Below are 25016 nucleotides of genomic sequence, written 5' to 3'. Positions count from 1 at the left end.
TTGGTCCTTGGTCTAACGACATATGCAAATTGTTTTGTAATTATGGTTTTGGTGAGTTGTTTCTTAATAATGAAAAGCTGAATATTGGTTTGTTTAAAGAATCTGTGTTTGCTAAAGACAAAAAGCAGTGGGCTGACGATATATGGGCTAAGCCAAAATTGTGTATTTTTGTAATGATAAAACCAGAATATGGCACTGAGAATTATGTTATATATAATCTGTCAAAAAGGCAAAGATCTTTATGTGCTCAAGTGAGATCTGGTGTTTTGCCTTTGACTATTGAAACAGGACGATATGTTAATGTAGAAAAGGAAAAATGGATCTGTCCCATGTGTTTTTTTGAATGATATAGAAAATGAGTTCCATTTTGTTTTCTATTGTCCTTTTTATTGTGAACAACGTGATTTTTTGTTTCATAGGATAAAAGCAGAGATTGACTTGGTAAATATGGATGATGCTCAAAGACTGGTGCTCAAAGCCACTATATATATACATGTATGTATGTGTATGTGTGTGTATATGTATATATTTGTATTCATGTATTCCTCTGAATGATTTGTATATGCGACAGGAAGATGTTTGTTAAATAAGTAATTTTGTGGTGTCTTGTAATCCCATGTGGGATGGCCAAAATGTTTGGCATGACACAGAAATAAAACATAACTAACTAACTATAGCATAAGAGATGTCTTTCAGTTTTATAGCCAAATGTGACCTGTTGCACTTTGAAAAAGTGTTCACACACATGTTCAGTGTTTGTACAGTGTAATATGGAAAAGTTCTAATTATTATTATTTTTATATATCATTATTCATATATTTTTAATGAAAATTGTTTACCAAAGTTGCCAGTTGCCAAAATGCTACCTCAGTCCCCAGCAAGCAAGAGGATTTTGTCTGTGTTTTACACTTGCACTACTGTCTGTTCAAAATAAATGAAAAGAAACGTATCCTTATGCATTTGGGTTATTTGCCGCTGTACTGAACTCATACCGAACCATATGAACAGAACCGTGACTTTTGTGTACTATTATACCCTTTTTTTCAGTAGACTACTTAGCTTCAGCAGAATCTAAAGTATTTTATTTTTAAAATGCTGTGGATTTGTACAATTTGCAAGTATTTTCTGTTAAGAAATATTATCCATAAGCAGGAAGTGACACCAGCAATAATTGGGCATGGGAGGTAAACTAATTGACCGTCTCCATTGTCTCCACCGCAACAACCACTAAGAGGGGGAATATACACATATTCTGACTTCAGTTATGGTTATGACTTCATCTTTTCATGAAGCCTCTTGTCAGATCAGATACAAAATATCTAAACAGCAAGTCAATAAACTATTGAAACTATTAGAACTAGTGACGTGAACATTCAAATGTTATGCCCATACCTCAAGTGAGGAAATATGTGAACATGGTGAGAACCTATCTCTCAGTAAATTTCTTCCATCCATTCATCCATCTGTAAACTGCTGTTTAGGTTCACAGGGTTGGAGCTTATCCAAGTACAAAAAGGGCCAGAGGCAGGGTACATCCTGAACAGATTCCAGTTTTGCAGGGCTAACAAATAAAAAGCAAGACAAAAGCAGTCATTACAAAGCGTCAAATTCCATGTAGGAAGGAGGTCGGGATACATGGGTCAACAAATCAGCTGACGTTAACACGGAGACAGCTGTTTGTTTCCTGTGTTAAAACGACAGACATTTTTTTTTTTTTAAATGAAAACGATCCTCCTCTAACCTTAACCAAGTGTACATTACTGTAACCATAGTCTATATCCACAATGTTCCACTTCCGGGATCGGTCCGTTGCCGTTGGAAATTCTGCCGGATTTCACTCTTTTCAGCCGGATGTCCATTACCTTCCATTTTGTTTGTGTTGGAATTTTAAACTCTGGTGGATTTATGAGGACTGCTCCTCAGATCTCTGCAGGGTAAATCCAGACAGCTAGCTAGACTATCTGTCCAATCTGAGTTTTCTCTCACACGAATAAAACAACTTTTGAACGTACACATTCCACCAAAACAAGTTCCTTCCCGAGGATATTTTGCAGCGGCACCGTGGCTTTTCCCGGTGCTTAGCACCGCCCATGACGATTGTGATTGGTTTAAAGAAATGCCAATAAACCAGAGCACGTTTTTCTCCCATCCCAGAATGCTGTGTGGACTCCTCGGCAGCACTGTGGAGGAAGGTGTGGCAAAGCGAGACTACTGTAACCATGATGGTAAAGATCCCCATGATCTTTCCCTAAAGTACTTTTTGTACCTAAACATATTATTAGATGTATTTGTCTATTGTTCTAAAAGACATGGACAAACAACATATTTTGTCATTTGATTTGAAGGACTTGTTGCTTTCAGACTGTGGGAGGAAACTATTCAAAGGAAACCCACTTAAACATGAAAGAAAATTTAAACCAATCCCTCTTGAATGAGTGTGTCATATTAAAGTGTACTTAAAAAAATTGAGCCTCCAATATAAACATGCAGAACCATATTTTATGACGTAATATGACACAATTCCTGGCAGGGTTAAACATTTCTTGCATCTCTTGCAGTCATCGTTAAATAAGAGTATAAACTGGCAGGGTGGACTCGTGGTTGGAAGTCTCATAACTGGCACATCACATTTCATTATTAGAACAGTCAAAACATCCTTGAGCAAGACACTGGACCCTTGGCTACTAACGCTGTTCAAATCCTTCTGAATAATAACAGCTGAGACAACAAAGCTCATAGTGACATGATGACATCAACAATAAATGTTGATGCTTTTGGAACCTGTAATCTTCTATTTACCCGTGAGGCCTTATTCAAAAAAACTCCTCAATCAATCCAACACTAACACATGAGTTAATAAAAACACTAAGTTGAAATAATGATATTTCAAAATCCATAAGACCTCCCATCTGTAGGGTATCATTTTTGCCTGTATCTTAACTGTAAAAAAAAGTATAATAATACCAAACAGGAAGAGAAGGTAGTGAAAAACAGCAAAAATTGATTTTCAAAATATAATAAAATTACACATTAAATGAATCTTTTCTAGCGCATACAGTAGCCTATCACACAAGGGTGCAATCTCTTAGCGTGTGTTAGCAGTGAAAGGATTTAGAATTTGTGAAGCTATTTTCCCACAGTGTCTTTAGATAAATCAATAGCAGAAGTGCTTATTTATTGTTCTCTCAAGCAACTGATCATTCCTATTCTTCCTGCAGTGGAAACGAAGGATGGATTTGCAAATACATTTTCTAATATTGAACAGCGAAGTAATCTGAGGGGCAGCCACTGAAAAATACACACACAGCAGAAACAATTATAGCAGTAAATACAGCACACAGACCACACATACACAAACAAGAAATACACCACATGTGCATGCACACAAACGCACAGAAATCTGTTTGTCAGTTTCTAAAGGACAAAGAAACACACAGGCATGAGCATTGCCCTTCAAATGCACATGCTCAGCCCTGTGTCAAATAGCGGCTTTTATGTAATTGAGCAACTGCCCCTCGAAATATCTGTGCTCGTCCCTGCTGCAGGGAAAGACACTTTGAACATCTGTGGTTTGTGTTCCTGTGAAGCCAGTGAAAGCAGCAGCTAAATATTTAATGGGCCTGTCTGATGGTCATAATTGCTTTTAAGAACAATAGATGAAAACAAAGGGTGCCAGTGAAAAACTGCACCAAAGGTTAAAGCCACATCTCAGAGTGACAGAAGAGGCTGGTTAGAGGGTGGCGAGGAGCGGAGAGGGAGTGAAGGATGAAAAAAGGGGAGAGGCACTCAAAAAATACACGATGGGTGACTATCAATGTTAAGTGGGACTGCCATTTGTATCTGGGGTCCCATGACAGGCTGTGCACTTAAGAGCTATTTTTGGAAGGAGACATAGAGAAAGAAGTATACCTACAGCCTGAACAGCAGTGGAATAATGCAAAGTTAACCTATGTGATTTATTGTAAATCTTTTGACGTATCATTTTTACAATACCCGGACAAGGATTTTAATCATATACTGTAGATTTTTGGCCAATACATAAACTGTTGTTGATTTTGTTTAACACCACCAACAGCAGATATTGTCCCTAATATGAAGTGTCACCAAAGTTTGTGATGAAATCATCAAATTAGGGTTTAATTTGCCGAGGGTTGGGATGACAGCAAATAAACTGTCGGATATCACTTGTGTTCAAATTAAACTCATTTACTTTCAATTTGCAACATTCAACATGCCAAAAAAAGAAACATTTGAAAAGCTGGGTCGCACTTATACAGAGTAATCTACAGACCTGGTTGTTAACAGTTTAATTGTACATTAAAGTACATTTGTCATCTATCTGTCTCCTGTCAGTCTTGCCTCCCATCACACGGGGAAGTACGCCTGCAGACATAGATGAGATTCACCTGCTCATGACCACATTGAAAGGGATAAAAAAAAAAAATACACAGTATTGAGGTAGAGAGGTATCAGGTGGCTATCTTAACAGATCTATGTGAAAAATGTATTACTTTCATTTTCAGGGCTAAGGGGCCTGAACATAGGAAGCAGATACAGAAACGCCAGTCAAACAAAACTCGTCACGCACTGCAGAGCAGAGGATGAGAGGAGAGAGCTTTCCAGAGCCAAGTTTATCTCTGTGATGTCAGATGGATGAGAGGATAGCTCAGTAACGGACGGAGAGTTGGTTGAACTGCCAGGACTGGACAGGTCCAAGTGGATTTTGCCATTCACAAAGCCAGACGGCACTGATATTGCTGAGCAGTGGGATGTGGTACAGTATGATCAATTGTGAGCTATCCATTAATCATTACATAATTAATTATTAAACATTATGTATAGACTTGAAGATAATTGAAAATATTTTGTTGAGCTTACATTTCTGTGGTTGTAAGTCATTTCTAAACCAACACACATATTTTGTAAGTGATTATTATTTTATTTTATGTAAAAAACAATGTGCAATTTATTTAAAGGTGTCAGGTTTGCTCCAGACACAGATACTATCAATAGGCTGTAGGACGCAATTAAGTGGAAAGTTTTTACAATACATTTCTGTGTTTTCAAAAAAACACTACTTATTATGCATTTAAACCTTAAGAAATAATCTGGTAGTATGACACATTGTCATCATTATTAGTACCTTTTTTTATCAGCAGTAAATAGCTAAGTACTTCATGTGTAGTGAAATGTATGTAAATGCTTTTAAAAATGTACAAATTATTTGATCACTATGATCATGTTCAACAAATTATTTATAAACATCACAAATATAATAGTTATTGTACAAAATGTAAATTACTTGAATGAAAATGAACTTTTACTATAGTGTTTTTTTTCCAAACTAAATCTATATTGTTTAGTTGAGATCTTCATTTCATACTTTATGAAGCAAACGTATATAACGTTTGAAGTCATAGCCGAGGAGAGAGCATCGCAGGGAGGAGACAAGAGGGACATGTAAATAACTAGACATGAAGAGAAGAGGAAGGGAGAAACAACACAGGCAATCAGTGGGGAATGGGATGGTTTTGAGCTGAAGGAGAGGCAGAGAGAGCTTGAGGAAACAGAAAGAGAGAGGCAGCGAGAAACAGAAGCACATAGAAGGAACAGGAGGGGGAAAAAATGAACTCAATTGACATGAAACAAGAGCAGGCAGCCAGATAACCAGAGGGCTTTTTTTTCTTTGTGTCAATTAAACAGCACTTTACAAAGGTATACCAGGAGGAGGAGGAAATGGCAGAGGATGTAGTTGAGCTGAGGTGGCGGAGAGGTCGACAATTCAGCTCACCCTATCCTTCTGCTGTCCATCTTTCAGAGTGTTTTAGAGCTCACAGCCTGGCCATTGGTGCTACACTGAACTGCTTTTCTTTTCAAACACTGGAAACTGAATGCACCGACTTAGCCTACCCTGCTTACTCACTGACTGTAAATGTAGGAGGGGAAAAAAAGAGGACATGGGAAGAAAGCATGCCTGCCATCATTGGGAAGATGAATCAAACTGATGAACAGGACAGCTTTGAAAAATTGGTAGTCCGATTTGGGGGTTTGTCAAAGGTCTGACTGATTTATTTGGCGCAAAGTGATGTAAAAGTAGGGTTCTCCATTTCCATGTTTCCATTCCAGACAAGCAGGGCAAGCTAGGGACGATTGGAAGGAGTTTCTGTGTGCATTTCTTGCTTTTTTGATTCCAGGGGCTCAGAGTTGTAAAAAAGAAAGGGATGGGTGGGAAAGAAAAGGACAGAGTAGGAGGCAAAAGAGGTCAGAAGAGAGGTGGATGAAAGAAGAGTGAGAGGGACAGGGGCAAAAAGTTGGAGAAAGCAGGGAGCAGATGGAGAATAGATAGCAGATAGGTTCACCTCTAATTAGCTCGCCTGCCACACACTACGCCACAAAGCAATGCACCTCCCAAGGACATGAATTAAACAGAGAGCCAACTTCCTCAGAGGAAAGCAGCCCTGCCAGCACTTAGCCAGGCCTCATAAACAACCAGCTCACATTTGTCACTTCCTCTTCACCCAACAAAGCGACAGCAGAAATAAATTACCTTTAAGCAGAACTCGCTCCTCCTCAGCATCCTGTTCTTGCCTCAGCCGCTGGTTTGAGCTTACGGCGCAAGCTGATGGACAGCAAAAAGGTAAATGTCAGGTGGAAGACTGCGGCCTTAAGTTAGTTGTCACAGCCAGCATTAAAGTCCTCCTCCCTGTATTTATCCTGCGTCATTGCTTCATTTAGATTTACGCATTCATTCCTTATTGGAGGACTTTCAAAGAGTACAACAGATTGATTTCCTACATCAACGAACAAGCAAGCAGTGCCCTGAGAAAAAAAATAAAAAACATGTGACCATAAAATGATCAGGACATGTAAAAGCAAAGGAGAGCACTACAAAGGAAAACAAATGGAGTGAGGCAAATAAAGAGAATACTTCGGCAAGTTGTTGTACTTATTGGCAGGATGTGTTCAAGCTGCAACCAAAATCAGAAATGAATCACTAGCAAGGAGAAGAGTAAAGGCAGCTGGAGTCAAGCAACATCCTGGAATACTGAGAGTTCAGCGGCACAATGAAAATGGCCCTGTGTAAAAAAGAAAAAAGTGTCATGCAGGCATGCTTTCTGGGTGTTGAACAGAACAACTAAGCAAATATTTTGCAGCAACAAAATGTCCTCACTCTTCCAGGAACCAGAGTGTTCCTTGTAATGACAACTAAAGAGAAAAAGAAATGATTTTTCCAAACACTTTCTCTTGCGATTAGAATCAGAGTTCAGACAGGGTGTTGTGGGAGACTGTAGGGAATGCTAGGTTCCCAGCCCTACATCTGTTAAAAGGCACCTAATGAAAGGTAAAGGTCTGACTTGAGTCATCGCTTATGAAAGAAGATATATCTGAGTAATACACAAGAATGCTTACCCACTCCCAACCTCTATCCCCCCACTTCCTCCAAACCCCTGAGCTCCAAAGCATGACCTGAAGTTGCTCCAAAAGCTCTCCATCACTCCTCCTCCCCCCTCCTCCTCCTCCTCCTCGTCATTATGTATCTACTCCTCCACAGCTGTGATACACTCTGCTTTTCGCCCCATATCCCTGGAACCTCCCCCGGAAAAAGGCACAAGAAAAGAGGCAGGCTTCTCAAATTCCTAACATTCCAATAATGCCACACATCTATCATCCATCATCCTGCACACTGCTGGACAGGAATCACAAAACACAGTGCACCTGGATACATCAGCCAGAAGGGCCACCCATACACCGATTTGTGTATGGAACCATTCACAAGCACTGGCACCTAATGAACTGTCTCGTTGGTGTTAAACAACACCCCCCCTCGACACAAAAATGAGAGAATGAGAAAGGTTTTTCTTCTTGTCTTCTCTGATTCTTCATCGCTATCATAGCTAGCACCCCGTTAGCGTTAGGAGTTTGGTTAGGGTCCTGCCATTAAAGGCTTCTATTGAGCTAGCCTCCGGAGAAAACACAGGTTTGCTAATCAAGTGAAGGCAAAACAATTACTAGAATCCAATAATGAATGGCTGTGGACAAACAATAAATCCGTGGTGGCTGCTTCAGACGACAAGTGGTGGGATCCCACTAATTAAACAGAAACCTGCTGGTATGCTATCGTTAGCTAATAGCTATGCCGCCATACCGTTTAGCCCATCTGATTAGGCTGTTTGACACAGCCAATGTAATAGCCTTTACAAAGCTCCTTTTTCCTTTTTCCTACTGCATGCTTGCTGAACTACTGCTCGACATCCAGCTCCATTCCTTTAAGGTTGCTTCACATTTTGTTAGCTGTGAGAAATCAATGTGTCTAACTGAGAGAGTTTGTGTTGTAATATATGATTATGACTTTAATTATCATTTAAAAAAATGGCAGCAGTATTATTGTAAGGTAGTTAATAGATACATGCAGAGGGGCTTCTAAAATGACTACTGTATACAGTACTAATGCAGAATATACAACATGAATTACAGATGTTAAATCAAAGATAAAGCTCATGTCCAAATTGTGGAAAATTGGGGTTAGAGCTCCTGAGAAATAAGGGTATACCCTCTTAAAATGTATCAGACGTAATCACTCGACCATGCAGATCGAAATTTCAATTCCAGTTGTCTTCCGCCGAATCACAAATTGTGATTTGGCTGCAGGCGATGGGTGGAAAGCCTAATAGGGTGCCGAATGACAGCAATAGGAGGAGAGCTTGATAGCGAATGCCGGGGGAATCAGGTAAGACAAAGCTGCCTGGATTTATGAGAGCAGACTATAGACCAGGAAGACAGAGGGGGGTTTATGATATGTAGCTCTGAGCGTACAGTTTCAGTATGTTGCAAAAAAAAAAATACAACATTGAGCCCTCAATGAGATCTGCCAATTGAATTAAATGATCTTGTCCAAATCATCTTGTGGTGGAGTGACTTGCTTTGTAGGGGATACTGCTCAGTTTATAAACTCTGGAAGACCGAACAGGAAGATTTTCTTCGATTTTGGTCAAACAAAACATAACACTGAACACAAGACGAACTGTAGCCTAATTTTTGTGGGGTTTTTTGTAAAGCGTGGCATTAAAGGTGTGTGTAGCAGAAATGATGGTCGACTACACAGGAATTCAAGCTGACATGTCTCCACCTAGCACAATAGCAACTATAACTCTGCCATGATCAATAGTTGCTCATTACTTGCTTTAAAAAGGTCACTTTCTCCACCCTCTTGCTATACATCTATTCCTGCCTCCTTTCCAGTCATCTCTTCCTCTTTGTCTCATCTATAATTCCACCTCGTTTCCTCTCATGCTTTCTGACATTGTCTAGCTAATCTCTCCTTCCCTACCTCACTTTCCTCACCTACGTTTTCCTCTGTTCCTATCTTTTTCCTTAGCTCTCTTATGTTATCTCTCTTCTAACGTTCATTTCTTACTTCCTCCTACTTTCCTTTTCAATGTTTCTTTCAGCTACTCATTACTTTCCTTCCTTCCATGACCCTACAGCTCGTTTCTCCTTGCCACCTTTCATTCCTCTCCCTTACCTTCTTTTCAGTATTTGCATTCTTTCATAAATTCCTCCCTCTGATCTGCTCTGTTTCACCTCTCTCTACCTCAACTTATTTGTAACCCCTCCTTACAAAAACTCCCTATTCCCATTCTTCCATGCATCTCTACAACATGTGCTTTCCATCTTTCTCATCATTCGCCTCACTTTACTCTCCCTCTCTGTTCCTTCCTTTTTTCGTCGGTCACCTCTCCCACTTTCTCCTCAACTACCTCTCCTTGCATCCCTCAGTGTAATTTACCTGCCCTCCATCACCTCTCCTTTCTATGTCCCTCCTCACATCTCTCTCCAACCAGACCTCTCCTTCCATCTGCCATTTCTCCTGTTCCACCCTCTGTGTCTCCCTTGCTCTCCTGCAATCCGCAGTTCACAGGTTTTCCCATGGCACATTGTTGCATCCCAACGGAAGCTTGCACAGCATTCTGCCATAAATAATTGAAGAGGCCCCACATGGCCAGGCACGCTCAGTCTAAATGGATTATTCTGGGAGAGATCAATGCCGGCCTGTGAGGGTTTTATTAGGGCCTGCAGATGAAACGTACAAGGCCACCGCCAATACTCTCTCCTCTCTGTCTTAATTCTGCCCAGCTCTAGCGTGACATCCTACACACCTCCTCCTTCCCTTTGCCTGCAATATCCACTTGCTCCCAGTGATGAACCCGTCAGGCCACAAAAGGAGCATGGCCAACGCCATACAGCACAGTTCTTAGTTAAGTTACATAAACATTACACATCCAAGATAGTGTATGAAGCATGCATTCTTTATTTTGCCTTTGACTATGATGCAGGCTAGTAGTAAACGGGCGAGACAGCACTTTGTTGAATCATCCTCACAGACCCCCAACGTCACCAGCATGGCAGGAAACAACCAGCGATACCCACTGTTGTCATGGACACGAAAGGGGGAGGGGGGGGGGGGTGAAATGCTACTGTGACCTATAAGAGTTACGACCCTAGGGGGCCGGTGGTGGCTGCAGCGTTGAATAACCCTCTGTAAGCTGTAGTCTGCAACTACTTTTTTAGCTACAAAGCATGCAGTAAAACACTTACAGAGTAACACACACCACCTAGTTACCAAACCATTGTGTGCTTTACACACTGCATAATCTTAACCCAGGGCTAGGAGGAGTTTACCCTGGGAAAACTTTTCACACACGCATTTTGTTAACCAAACCTTAACGCCTGAATGCTACAATTTGCGTCAAATGTAAAAGTCATTGTCGGAGTCACCACTTGGTCAAATCTAGACACATACATATTTTTTAGAGAGGGTGTGAATTACATTTTCCGATGACTTTATCTCCGTTGTCCATTGCGAATAAACGTCCATAAATCATAGAAAAAAGACGCTGCTTATATGCTGCACAACTTGCTGGGAATGTTTTTTTTTTAGTTTTATTCATTTATTCTTGATTGTACATCCATGGGTATACTGTAAAGTAAAACAGCTTAGCTTATACACCACTCCTCATACTTTAAATGTTGCCAATTCGCCAAAATGTAAACATACATAGGTTAAAAGGGGGGCACAAGTGGTTTCCCACAGCTAATTGACTACTGACTCTACAACATTGTACTTCCTGTGTACATCACCCAAAGCATTATGGGTAGTTCCAAAATTGCTGATTATCCCTCAAATTGAAGTAAAACAAAGAAAATAATAGGAGTGAAACATCCATTTAAATATTAACTTAATATTTATTTTCATGTTTACATTTTTTTTACTTAAAGAGTAGATTGACGTCTCAATTTCACTTTGAAAACCCATGTTCTAAACATTAAAAAGCACAAGTGACACGTTTCAAGATTCAGTTCACCACTCTGTGTTAGCATTAAGTGAAATTATTTTTTCCCCATTGACAAATGAATGCTTTAATATTGTTTTCACATGGAAAATATATCATAGAAAAGTACAGTTTTAATAGATGGGACATATTGGGTAGGTTATTGTTTGCCTCACAGCTGACCCCCTTCACTGATACTGTATGTCACCTCTGACTGTGTATTTTACTTGCTACTTTGACTACAGCTGGGAACATTATTTGTTGGCATATTCTTAGGTTGTCTAAACACACACATTACCACTGCAATTATCCTTAAGTAAAGAGCCTTTGAACACATAACATGCTGTTTTAACCTGAACTAAGACTCCCTGTCACCAGTGAATTGAACCCTGACAAGGTTACATTTTCCTCTCAATATATGCACTTTTGTGATTACTGTGAAAACAACATAATCAACACTTTCACACAGGAAATAAAGCCGTACTTCCTCCTGCCACTTTGACCCTTTCACATTGTTTTGATTGGGAATGTGGCTGGCAGATATAAATAGACATTGCTTTATGGAATGGTGTTTTGAAATGAAGCTTAACATATTTGACAGGGAGAGAGGGGACCTGAGGCTTTTAACCCCCCCCCCCCACCCACCCATCCCCTAATTGAGTGGTCTTCCTCTTCTTCCTGGGAATGGAGGAGAAATGTTACATTACTCCTGGATTGCCCGTCTTCTCCCTTACTGACATCGTGGGCGTGTACCAGGAAAATCTGTACACATCAAAGCCATTAAAATGTCAAGCTCCATGGTGGGCTTAAACCAGGTCAGAATGTTCATGGAATATTTTTTGCCCTCATTCTGGCAGTCAAGACTTCCTCTAAAGAGCTTATATCTTAGCCATTTAAAATGACAAACCACCGTTCAAAAGATGCAAGGACAATTCCTTTCTCAGTTGTTGGAATATTCCAGCACTCATTTGCATATGGGTTTCAGGACCATATGCTTCCTGACAAGATTTACTGTACAATATGGCACCGTTGGACAGAAGGCTGAGTACAAAAATGCTCTGTCACATTATACAATCCCTCCTTTGCTTTTCTTTAATGATTAACTCAATCTAAATTACCTCTGTAGTGCTAACTACTGGAGTTTTGGTTATAGATGTCAATCTTTCACTTGTTTTATTTACCGTTGACATGTATGAAAAACAAATGACTTTAATTTGTTTGCATGTGGCTCAAGGAGTAAAGGTGAGGATGGGATGAGATGGGATACTCTGAAATTGACTTTCTGCTACTTAGAATTTCAACTTTTGCCACAGGCGGGGGAAAAACATGAGAAAAAAATAGCCTGCTGTTTAACTGGAGGTGACAACTAACAAGCACTATCCTGGTAATTAGACTGCTGCATTGCACATGGGCGAAGCTCTCCATAAAGTGTGCTAATGATTAAATATTTTCCTCTCTCTCTCTCTCTCTCTCTCTCTCTCTCTCTCTCTCTCTCTCTCTCTCTCTCTCTCTCTCTCCTCCCGCTTTACATGTTTGGGTTCCCTTAAACAGCTCTGCAAGCTGTCCACATCTGTTTCCATTTTGACTGCATTAATGACATGGCCACACACTTTGGCTTGGTGGTCTGTCATGAGACTGTGGATATGACTTATAGCTCATCTTGTAAATTTAATAAAAGTATATGTGCATGTGTGTGTGTGTGTGTGTGTGTGTGTGTGTGTGTGTGTGTGTGTGTGTGTGTGTGTGTGTGTGCAAGCAGGTGCATGTCTGTCACTATGTGCATTTGCAATGTGTGTCGACCATCTCTCTCATGCCTGGATCTTTGCTGTCCAGCTGGTGACAGGTGAGCATGATTGAAGTGCATTTCTGCAGGAGAAAACAACGGATGCTTGGGCATGCCATCCAATCACCCATCTCATACATACAGAGAGGCTGGCTGATTGATGTCAAGTTAAGAAATGTACACAGTGAAACGCTAACCTGCCTCTAGAGCCACCTCACTAAAAGGTGCACTCTAAAAATGAAGGCTTCAAAAAAAAAATGTAAATAAAATATTTTGTAATTTCTCTGAGATCTGGTGATAGTGCAGTGTGATATGTATGAAAGGTAAGGAAAGAAAAAAGAGAGGGATCACATTCTACAAAAAAGCACCTGGCTGGACTAAAACCTAGCATTTCACTTTGTACCTCAGCTATCCGAGCTAGAGCTTCTCAACAGGAAAACTTCAAGATATGAGTACCAATGATGGTTTCTTTGATGAGCCCTTTTATCAAAGTGCTAACTTGAGCCGTCTTGTTGTTTATTACATTGTATTTTATGGTTGTTCTTCAAGAAATACTAAATATATTCCACTTAGCACCTTAAAGTCCTCACTTGCTCCATTAAGATCTTAAAAGAACTGACAATGAACCACAATTTGTGTGAGTGTGTGGCATCTATGCATGTCCAACATGGGCATTTGATCGCTTCATGAGCAAACGCTGGGTGAGGCGACGCTTCATAAAATGTGTCCAGCCCATTAAGTCTGAGAGAAGGACTCCAGTAATAGCTGTCCTTCCACAGGCCTGTCTGTTAAGGCGGCAGAGAGTGAATGACTCCCTCCTGTCGTAGTGATCTTTGGGTGGCACATCATCACTTAATATCTGGAAAAGGACTGGAGCATACAGACACAACTGTGCTGATGTAGGGATAAGAATTATAATTTAAACTGAAATATTAAATCTTACAAATTGTAGCCTAAAATCCCATGGGTGCTGTCGTGCATAAAAAGATGTGACATCACAAAGACAGGGAGAGAGTGTACGCAAATCTGTGTGTGTGTGTGTGTGTGTGTGTGAATGTGTATCTTGTGTGTACACAAACTCATGCATTACATCATTTGTTTCATCACTGTGGTTCTGCTCGACATATTTTAATGTCTTCCTTGCATGAGGCCAAACTTTTTTTCTGTTATTTAAAAAAAAATTGAATGAAATATGGAAAAGGCAAAACTCAAGAAGTATGATTGGTTGCCAGAATAAATCTGCGGTAGCACAAGTCTGAATATAATTTAGAAAGGACTGTGTGGACTATTTCCAGAGTGGTTGGGTGCAGGCGAGGGATGTGTGCTCCCTCTCATACAAATCCAGTGGTGGATGTTACCTGCCTTGCCAACCCAACATTGCTGGGCATATCACTGTATGTGCATGTGTGTGTGTGTGTGTGTGTGTGTGTGTGTGTGTGTGTGTATGTGTGTGTGTGTGTGTGTGTTGAGGAGGGTGAAGGGGTCACTCCAGATTTCTCATGTGATGGAGCATAACAGGGAATTGTAATACACAGCAACATCATAAATTTGATTACATTACATTGCACTGCAAGCCTGTGAGCCATTTCCAGGCACCATAAAAAGCTATAACTAAGTTACCACGGGTACAAAGAAAAATGAATAAAGCTATTTTCTTTTAACAACCCTGGCGCTGGCAAGATATTGTTCTCTCCTCTGGCTTTTATGTGCTTTGCAGACGCGCTCGTTGCGATCGAAACAGAAGACGGAACAAGATGGTAAATGCACAACGTCGGGGGGGAAATAGACTAGATAGTTCTGTGGCAAACGTTTCAATATGTACCTCCAAATAAAAATGTGCTCCTCAGATATTATACATATTCTCTAATGATTTAATATAATGAATCTGAATGATGTAGAAAGTGTATGCATGGTTTTAGGCTTATAGAAGTAATGGACACACATAGGGCTCTTCTACATCTTTTAAATCTTTATCATCATGGTATATCATTTTTAGTCTATGGAGCCTTATAATGTGGCAGCAGATCTGTGTTCTTTCTAAGAACCATCATAAAACAGGTAGGCTTAACGAAAAATAAAGACAGCAAAAGCAGTGCTATTTTAAAATGATGACCGATTTGGAAGTTTGAAACTGAGGTCTTAAATCAAGTCGGAATGTTCAGCATTCAACAAGGGCATCGCCAGCACTTAGAAAAAGTCAGTGTCATTGCCGTGCTGACTCCAGCTCGGTGGGGCTGTGGAAAGCTCGAGCTGCGCACCTCGAAATAAGCCCAACTCCTTTAAAAGCCATCGACAACGCGGTGCGCAAAGGCAAATCCGGTCCAGGGGTGTAAACCAACACTACAGTAGGCTGCTCTCAAAAGTCCAACATGTATACCTTAGGCTTTGACATCACATCAGACAACCGGTCCGCGCGCGCGCGCGCGCACACACACACACACACACACACACACACACACACACACACACACACACACACACACACACACAGAGAGAGAGAGAGAGAGAGAGAGAGAGAGAGATAACCCACTATCGAAAATTGCATTTCCGATTGATGCCAGCAAGAACCGAATGTCTCACGATCTACTACTGACATGTTCAAATCAGTGGATTCTAATGCAAAGCTTCTCACGGTTGACTTGGCTAATGAAGCACCTCCCTGTGGAGGTGCACTTGTTAGATGGAGCCCCCCCCCCCGCGCGCGCGCGCGCGCACACACACACACACACACACACACACACACACACACACACACACACACACACACCCGCCCGAAAAAAAGATGATTCAGAAATATGCGTTATGTTCCAGAGTTATACAAGTGTAAGATACATTCTTGAGAATCTTCGTTCTTCTCTCTGTTACAGAACCACCCAGGTTTCTTTTATTTGGGAGAATAAATTGTAATTAACTCTCAGTGGGGGAATAAAAGGGAAGCCGTGCCTGTCGTTCAGAACGATGGATATCCTTCGTACTCAAGCAGCAGATATGCTCAGCAGCAGCACGAGCAGCAGCAGCAGCTTTGCGGTGGTAGAGTCGGGTCTCCCGCTGAGTACGGGATTACCGAGCATCTCTCTCCATCGCAAAGCTCCGTGGCAGCTTGAACAAGCCTCTTTGCAGTATTCTGAAATTATGCTTCTTTTCGGGCACTTGCCTGCGTCTCTTTTCGAGTGTTCAGACGGCAGAATAACGCACACAAATTCCCGGCTTTTGTAAAAAAAAAACAAAAAAAAAAACCTGGCAGATAAAAGTAGCTGGACAGAGTCAGGAAAAAAGAGACAGGGAAGTGTGCCTACCTTTTTGTCAGCCTCGGAGTTCCTCTTTCTTTCTTCTCAGCTTATAAACCCTCACATCGTCATGATTAAAAGAAACAATAATCCCCTGGTTTGTGTTAAATGTGTGCGTCCCTGCGGCAGGTCCAGTGAGGAGCGGTTCACGGGTTCCTCTGCCGGGTTAAATTATGTTTTTAATAATATCCACCCCGAGAGCGCAGGTTGCTCAGGACGCGTCTGGGTACGGCAAGAGGAGTCGCTCCCTCCCTCAGCAGCAGCCGCCGTGCGCACTTGGAGAAACCAGAGCTCTGTCCGCGCAGGGAAGCTGAGGGAATGATGTCATGCGTCCGGCCCTCCCTTTTCAGCCACCCCTCAACTCACGGCTCTCTACATCTTCTCTCCCTCCCCTTATCTCCTCGTCCCCTTCTATTTTCATGGGACGTTGTTTTAACATTTGCACCGAAAAAAGACAAACAAATAAGCATCTAATATATCACTGAATATTACAATTTTGATTTGAGGAGATATTACTTTAACCAAATGGGATGCAAAACAAATGTATTTAATGTTTCCAGAATTAAAATGAACTATGTAATACAATATCAGAACAATCTGCCATTTGTTTGTTGAGCAGTGAGTGTAAACCATGTTCCATAGGCTACGTTTAAATTAGGTTTCAAGCTGGAGCACAATGATGTATAACTTGCTTTTGAAGATATGTTTTTGCAGTGCTCCACTTGACGTGATGAAGTCATGCCGTTCCCCCACGCCTCACTGAAGGTATCGTCCAGTAGCATCGCCAGCCTGCCTTTACCCGGGATAAGAGGGGAGGTAAGGTAGCATGAAACAGACCAATACACGCTGCGCATTGAGTCAAGACAGCCTCCCCCTCCCCGGTGCAGCCGGCGCATCTTAAAGATAAAGCATCATATCTTCGTATCTGTTATAGGTAAAGTTCATTGTCATATACTACACTGCAAATACAAAGTGCTTTCACAACTAACGTGGTCTGTTTTTTAGTCGGAATAATTAACTAAATGCAATTGTTGTCAATGGGACTATGGATGACTTTAATTTCTTAGTATTTGTAAGTTTTGTCATGATGATTTCTTATTGTAAATACTGTTCCCTTGCTGTGATATTTTTTTTCTTCCTGAAGAATATGAAATATTATTCAAGAAAACAATCTAAATATTTATGTTAAATCATTGAATATCTACATTTGTATGAATTAGGTCAATGAATTTGAGTGACTAACAGCCTATTTTAACTCATAAAGTATCTTCAAATGCATTTAAATTCCTCACAATGGATGAGCAGGCTTGAAGGTGTTTTCTACATCCCGACTTTGCTGCTGGCTGCTTGCTGAAAGTAAAAGACTGCGAGGGCGTTTAATCAATCAACTTCAGCTGCAGGTTTTACTTAATCAAATCTTTAAAGTGGCAGGGCTGCTTTCTCTACTTCATATATTGGTGCACAGATGCTCTCACAGGGACAAGCTGAAATGTAGCCCATTGCTGGAGCTTGGCCATTCATACTTCCCCTTAATGCATGGACTTGTTCCTTAAGGTTGGTTTAACACTGAATAACACAGGTTCTGTTATTCAATTTTCAAAAAATTACTGTCATCTATCAGACCATCCTTCCATCCATGCAGTTTACTGTATATTTTATGGTCCTACTTATCTGTATTCATGTAATGGGGTGAGGGGATATAAACAGAAGACAGGTAAACAGGACAGGTCATTGACTTGTCAATACATCACAGGAATAACACACAAACACATCCACACAGACACAGTCACAGCTGTGGGCACCAGTGAGTCTTTAAGTCAGTGGATCTTCATGTTTTTCGATTGCAACACCCAGAGCAGCAGTACGAACACCCATGCATCTGCTGAAGATCAATCCCCTGTAAGACCTTTATATTAACTGATGTATTTATTTCCGAACATGACAGGTGTAAACTAGATGTGAGGTATATGTCGTCCTTTAGAATTGAGCTGTGTTACGTGCCGTGTTTTGTTTTGCTGTGTTGTCTGCCTGTGTGTGTGAGATTCTCTTCAGGTGTGTGCTGGTGACGTAACTCCTGCAGCTGGAGCTGATCAGCTGATCAGGGAAGGTGTTAAATGGCTGTGCCAAGCCAGAGTGAGGGTGAAACTTCAGTGGAAGCCAGCCAGAGACGGAGAGTGGGAGTTCCAGTGGAAACCAGTGAGAGACCGAGAGAGGAGCTAGTAGCGTACAAGAGCCAGTGGGCCAATGGTGGTCTGTTTTGTTGGTTGTTATTCGTCTTCCTTTTGAAGATTGTTTTGTGTTTATTTCACTATATTGCATAATAAATCCTTTAAGTTAACTTGGAAGCGTTTCTGCCTTTCCTTTTGTTTTCTCTCCCGGTTTATTATTTAGATTGTTTGCGTCCTCCACCCCTAGACATAATAGGGATGTAACAAGCTGTTTGATGTATAGTGTCCCATATTAACATCAAACTGCAAAGCACAGCAAACTAAAAAACTGTATTAATAGAGATAAAACAAGCCATTATTGAATTTTAAAGTGACATGCTCAAATGGTAATGTATGACATGAGGCCACTATTGATAACATTAATGGATAGACTCTTCTTACAGGCATGTTGATTTGTTTTAATAAAACCTTTGGTATATACTATTGGTAACCTTAATCACAGTGTGACCACACACGTTGCAGGTTGTGCCAGATTCAAATACTAATCACACATCAGCTGCTCAGTGCATGGTACCTTCCACACAGCCACTTGTTTCCATTCTTAAGTTTTTTTTTTTTTTTTTAAACATTTAAAAAGAAAGAAGAAAACCCCTAAATGTTCAAAGTGAGTCATAAGCGGAAATTTTGGCAACAATGAAAAGTCATCCTAATGTTTAGATCGGCTAAAACATGATGTCCACGGTCCTTTAAAGATGGCAGACCTTAGGAGATTCCCGTGTCATGGCCTGGTGGAACAAAGAGACAAGGATGCGTACACTAAAAGGTGGAAAGCACCCCACAAGAGCCAACAATTTAATCATGTGTGGACCCAGTGGGGATCAGACTTCTAAGTGTTGAAGCCATTCTCTCCTCACTGAGTTAGACAAGACCATGTGTGACCTTTAAGCCCAACTAAAGCATTTAAGTCCCCTGGACTGATAATTTGATTGTCCTTTGCCTGTCTTTGCCTTTACCTTAGCTAATTGAATTTAATTAAATTTAGGATTTTATAAGTGAGCTTGTTGTCACAATATTGTAGGATATAGACACTACATGTGTTTTAATAATTATGTCCAGCTGACTCAGGTTGTGTAAATGTGTGCTTTTGCTGTGTTCTCATTTTATGCTGTTACATATTGTAGTCCATTTACATCTAGGTTTTCTAAGTTGTTTTTAAGAAAGTGGCATGTAGTATACGGTGTGAAAGGAATAGGAATATGTACACCAAAATAAAACAGAAAGTTGCATATTTTGGGGGTTTCATTACAATTTTCCTTCACTGGTGGCATTTAAAGAGGTAACGTTACTGCAACGTAAATTGCTACATTTCCATGAATTGAATTTACATCAGTAAGACCGATCAATAACACAGTTAACGTAATATTCTCGCGGCAAAACGTCTGTTGCAACCTTGCCATGCCTTCAAGGTGGATAAATCAGAAAGAACCTCAGTAATGAAAAAAAGCAACTACAGAAGTGAGTGTGTCTCAGCTGCAGCTGCCCTTTTCAGGGTTAGCATTAACAATGAAAAGGGCTATAGCAATCCAATCCATTGGTTTCTAATACAAATCTATCTCAGTTACAGTATTAGATAGAGTGTGACACGTTTCCGAGGAAACTGGCAAGTGAGAACCCCAGAGATTGACAATGAGACCAACAATGCAGCAAGGACAGTTCTATTTACTAGGTCAGGCAGGGTTCAAATATGAAGTAATCAGTCACTCAGGCAAACAAATCAGATGAGGGGTAGGCAGAAGCAGGATCAAACACAGATAGGTCATGCAAAACAGGAGCAAGAAAACGCTGGAAAGCTAGGCGGCAAAACATCAGACAATCTGGCAAGTGGCAAGTGAAACTAGACTAATAATCTATATATATAGAGTTATGTGATATGATAGGAAAAGCCCAAACAGATGAGAACATCATCAGATGTTGGTGGGGCTCATGACAGAGTGAGAGGAGCAGAATTATTTCATTTGTGCCTTGAGTCAATTAACTTGTCGACCTGAGAAGCATAATGAAGGGAAATGTAGGTGTAGATGACTAAAATAGCGGAGTGAATTTACAGTTACTCATACCTTTGAAGAGGGCTGAGATTTTATTTTAGACACTTGAAATAGTGTATTGCAGGAGACAAGTGTTAAGCAGGAAATGATTAGGGCTGATATGTCCCCCGGTTTCCTGATAAAATGACGCCTATGCTTGGACTGTATGCTGAACATTTCCTCGGTGTTTGCTCATGTCTGTGTCCCTCTCAGCCTCCCTTCCATCTAAATAAAGATAAGGGAAGTGGTCCACCCACTCTGCTTTAAAAACTGCATGCTGCACACCGTCTTTGATTATCTTACAGCATCTCTCTGCTCCTCTTATTTCAATCCTTCTTTTTTCCCATCAACTACTTCCATTCCATCAATCACCTTTTTTCTTTTTCTACAATCTTGCCCTGCTCCTACTCCTTTTTTCCCTTGCTTAATATGCCCACCTGTGTGTGGGAAACACATGCCCGTCAGAGTGGCTGGATGAGTGGTTTAATTAGAAGCGAAGTAGCGGTCTGTCACCTCGTGGTGAGCACCGGCAATCAAGAGCAACTAGCTTGAAGAAAAGTCAGACAAGGCCATTCATTGATTGGTGATTGTAGAAGTGTTACTTAGTCTACATGATACGCTAAAAGAGCTTTGACTTAGATTAGGGATAAAGATATTGCACTATGGTGGAATTTATTGTACTGAAGAGAGCCAAGTTGCAATTCCAGTCCAATTTCATGTAACTGTATCTGTTAGTGTCTGTCTAATAAATGTGCACTCACATCATCAAGGTTTATATAAATTTATTATATTTTCATGTATTGTATTGTGTTGTATTTTGTAAAAATTGTCTGCAATAAAACATATGTCTCAGCTTTACAATGAAAAAGTGATAAATGGACAGTTCCTTTTTGTGATGTTTAAAGCCTTCGTTTTGTTGTTTCTTGTAAAAAATAAAACATGAATGGTATATTGTGAAATGAAAATGCTAAATGAAGAATGGATGACCTGTTTCAACTTTGATCAGTGCCTTTTTGTTGTTAGCACACAGTTTACTTACACATCGTTAAACAGAAACATGTAAACTGTCTTGTCACTCAGTAGATCAGCACATGGAATATGGCATTTGCAGATTTACATACACTACAGTTTCACTGAAAAGCAAAGTATCAAATCTTAAAAAAAAACATCTACATCCTGCAATATAATAAATCATGCAAAAAATAATCTTGAAAGTTGGCCAACGATCTAAAGATTTAGTTTTCAGTGAAAATGTGAACATGACACATATATTTACAGTACTGGCTTAGTTATTCTTGGTTTCAAATATTAGTAATCAGTCTTCTGTGCAGCTTAGTGCTAATTACAAAAGAGTTAGTGGCTCAATTTCCCACAGGTTAAACACTAAAGTAGCACTCCTCTTACTGCGTGGTGCTTTGGATAAAGTGTCCCCCAAATGGCATATGCATTTTCCAGCTTTCTGGATGGCCCTTGATCAGCCGCTCACATTAACTAAGGGTAAACCATCTCAATAATATCTAAAGCATCATTCACTGGTACCTTAAAGTGCTCATATTATGCTCATTTTCAGGTTCATAATTGTATTTAGAGGTTGTACCAGAATAGGTTTATGTGGTTTAATTTTCAGAAAACACCATATTTTCGTTGTACTACACATTGCTGCAGCTCCTCTTTTCACCCTGTGTGTTGAGCTCTCTGTTTTAGCTACAGAGTGAGACTCACTTCTGTACCATCTTTGGTGGGAGTCGCACTTGCGCAGTAAGTACTGCTAGCTTGTCAGTTGCAGAGCATGAGGGAGTGCCATGCTAGCAGCTAAGCGAGCATTATAACATGTGTTACAAAGTGACGCACGTTTGTCACGGAAGTAAAGGCTGGACTACAACAGAGCAGTTTGGAGCGGTTTGTGAACAGTGTTTTCTCTGGTAGATGGTAAGTCCCTTTGGGGTGGACTTTGGGCTTTTTCACTTTGTAAACCTACTGTATAATGTGCACAAAAAAGATATATAACACAATAAAGGAAAGGGGAAAAGCCAAAAAGCACAATATGAGCACTTTAAATGAATGAATGAGCAAATGAATGAATGAATCAACCAGCACATTTTATGCAAATTAATGTGACATTTCCTTCTCTTTCTATATAATACTATATTTTAGGGCTTCTTCTTCCCTGCTTTAAAAGACATACTGTTTCATGGTTTGCATTAATGTCAACACAGAATATTGAAAAGAAACTAAGAGCCTCTGTGTTTTAGACATTGAAAGATACACAGGCTTGCAGCCGTTAACATCACTAGAACTTCGGAGAACTTTGCTCCACTCAGTTGGAGATAACACTGCTGATTTCTTTTAAAAGAAGCTTAGTATTAAATAATAATTATAAGCGAATGAGTGACAGCTTACATAATGAGACTGAGCATATTGTTTAAACCATTTTCATGAGAAATCCATCATTACTGTGGTCCGGCTATGCATCATAATCTTTTGACGCTCTGATGCAAACCAGACATAAACAAGAGTGTTTTGGAGAGAGAAGAGATTGCAGCATCAAGACTAAACTGGAATGCTAAAAATAAGACCGGACTGGATTAGAAACAGCATTCAAGTGGCAGCCTTTCAATTACTCTGGGCCATATTGGATTTTCATTCATATTGTTTTTACAATTTGTGTTTACCACTTAATTTACCTGTATGTGAAATGCTGGACTAGCACTGGGACATTATTAACCTGACTCCGCCAGATGGATTGCTTCCCATTTACTCGGCATATCCATCTGGGAACTTTCCGTTGGAGAACTTTTGGGAAGGGGCGAAAATACTGGTTAGCTGATTGGATAAACCATCTGTCTATCACCACCTATGTTGGTGATAGACGAGCCAAATCAACCAATCAGATCAACGATATAGCAAACTCTTGCCGAAACCAGTCGGGAGAAGAGCAAAAACATCTTTTCCTCCAAGAAAAGCCTCTAGTGCAGTTTTTTGTTCTTCTTTCGCTGAAGGAATACTTTCTAATTCGGATAAAACTTGCGCGATAGCTACTCTCATCTCATCCGTGGAAGCCGCCATGTTGTTTAGACTGAACAGTCGCTTCTCGTTGCATCACACCTAAACCCGCCTCAAAACCAACGCTGATTGGTTGGTCGTTTGGCGAACGGCTCCAAATTTTCTCTGTCTCAAGATGCCAGACTGATCTGCGAGTGGAAAACTGGAGCTCGTGAGATCAGGACGGTCTCACGAGGCTAGGACATTATGGCACCTAGAGCAGAAAGAGACAGCAGCCATGTTTCCATCCACACGTTTTTATGCAAATGAAGTCTTATCGAATGAAAAATGCGTCATCGAAACAGTAAAATTCGATTGAATTCCATGAATATTGACACAAAGTTTGTACATTTGTTTTTATTGGGATGTTCTCTTTATTGGTAAATGGCTTATGTGATGAACGCTGCTGGAAACATTTGCCGAATAAATAATGAATCGCGATTACGTCTTAGGTCATTTTATGGTTGCCACCCGCCATAAAAGAAGTTGTAGGTAATTTCCGCCACGTATTTCCTTTAAAAAGCACTGTACACCTGAATATTCTCATTGACATGAGCAGACACAGCACAACAAAAACTTGCCGTACTAGTTCAAACAATAAAAAGGATATTTGTTAACATCCTCAGTAGCAGGAAGAGAATGGCTCTACTGCAACTCTGAATTCACCCCAGAAGCAACATGTTGGTACTATCCAAGCAACCATCCCCTCAAACTTACACTGACACTGGCTTTTCTTTTAAAATTCTCCAGCTCAATGCAAACCACTGTTGTTTAGAAGAAAGTCTCTAAATGTGTTAGGTCAATTTACTATAGTCAATCCATCCAAGGAATTTGTGATCTAAACAATTCTTGAAATATTTGCAAACATTTTTTCTTCTTTTTTTAAGTTCTCACATTTTTTCCATAGAACACTGTCAATCAGAATAGAAGAATGGTTACCCCTTTTTTTTTTTACATAAAATAATTAAATCTGTGACCCCTTTTGTGAGCCAAAGTTAAATAAAACACAAACCAACCCCCTCGTAACTACTGTACAATGAGGAGGCCTACAGAACCTTTTCTAGAACTTCTACAATTGCATTTTTTTAGTTACCACAACTGAACCATCTTAATCCTAAGCCACATGGCATCATACTGTGGAAGCACTAGGTTGCCTTACAACCATGTACAGTTGCACACTCAACATCCTGGTTTGCTATCTGCACAGACTACCAGACACTGACCACAGAAACTCACAGCATTCCTGCGATTCTAAGAGATTCCTAGACACATTGTTACCCTCACTGGAACTTATTGCATATAAATTAATAACATTACTATTA

The 25016-nt window shown here is 40.3% G+C and overlaps 1 protein-coding gene across 20 annotated transcripts in view; it reads right to left on the bottom strand.

Moving 5' to 3' along the window:
• The window catches only part of ptprsa (protein tyrosine phosphatase receptor type Sa), a 248176-nt gene extending 231501 nt beyond the window's left edge, over positions 1-16675 (bottom strand). For 7 of the 20 annotated variants that reach the window (XM_036007429.1, XM_036007432.1, XM_036007434.1 and 4 more), the window contains exon 1: positions 16410-16675. The gene's annotated coding sequence lies outside the window, so the exon portion shown is untranslated. The remainder of the gene's footprint in view (positions 1-16409) is intronic. The other 13 variants (XM_036007436.1, XM_036007437.1, XM_036007435.1 and 10 more) reach the window with 3 other exon arrangements.
• Between the last annotated feature and the right edge of the window lie 8341 nt (positions 16676-25016).

This window comes from Sander lucioperca, chromosome 11, assembly GCF_008315115.2.
Source record: "Sander lucioperca isolate FBNREF2018 chromosome 11, SLUC_FBN_1.2, whole genome shotgun sequence".
NCBI lineage: Eukaryota > Metazoa > Chordata > Actinopteri > Perciformes > Percidae > Sander > Sander lucioperca.
This window is presented reverse-complemented; position numbering and strand designations above follow the sequence as displayed.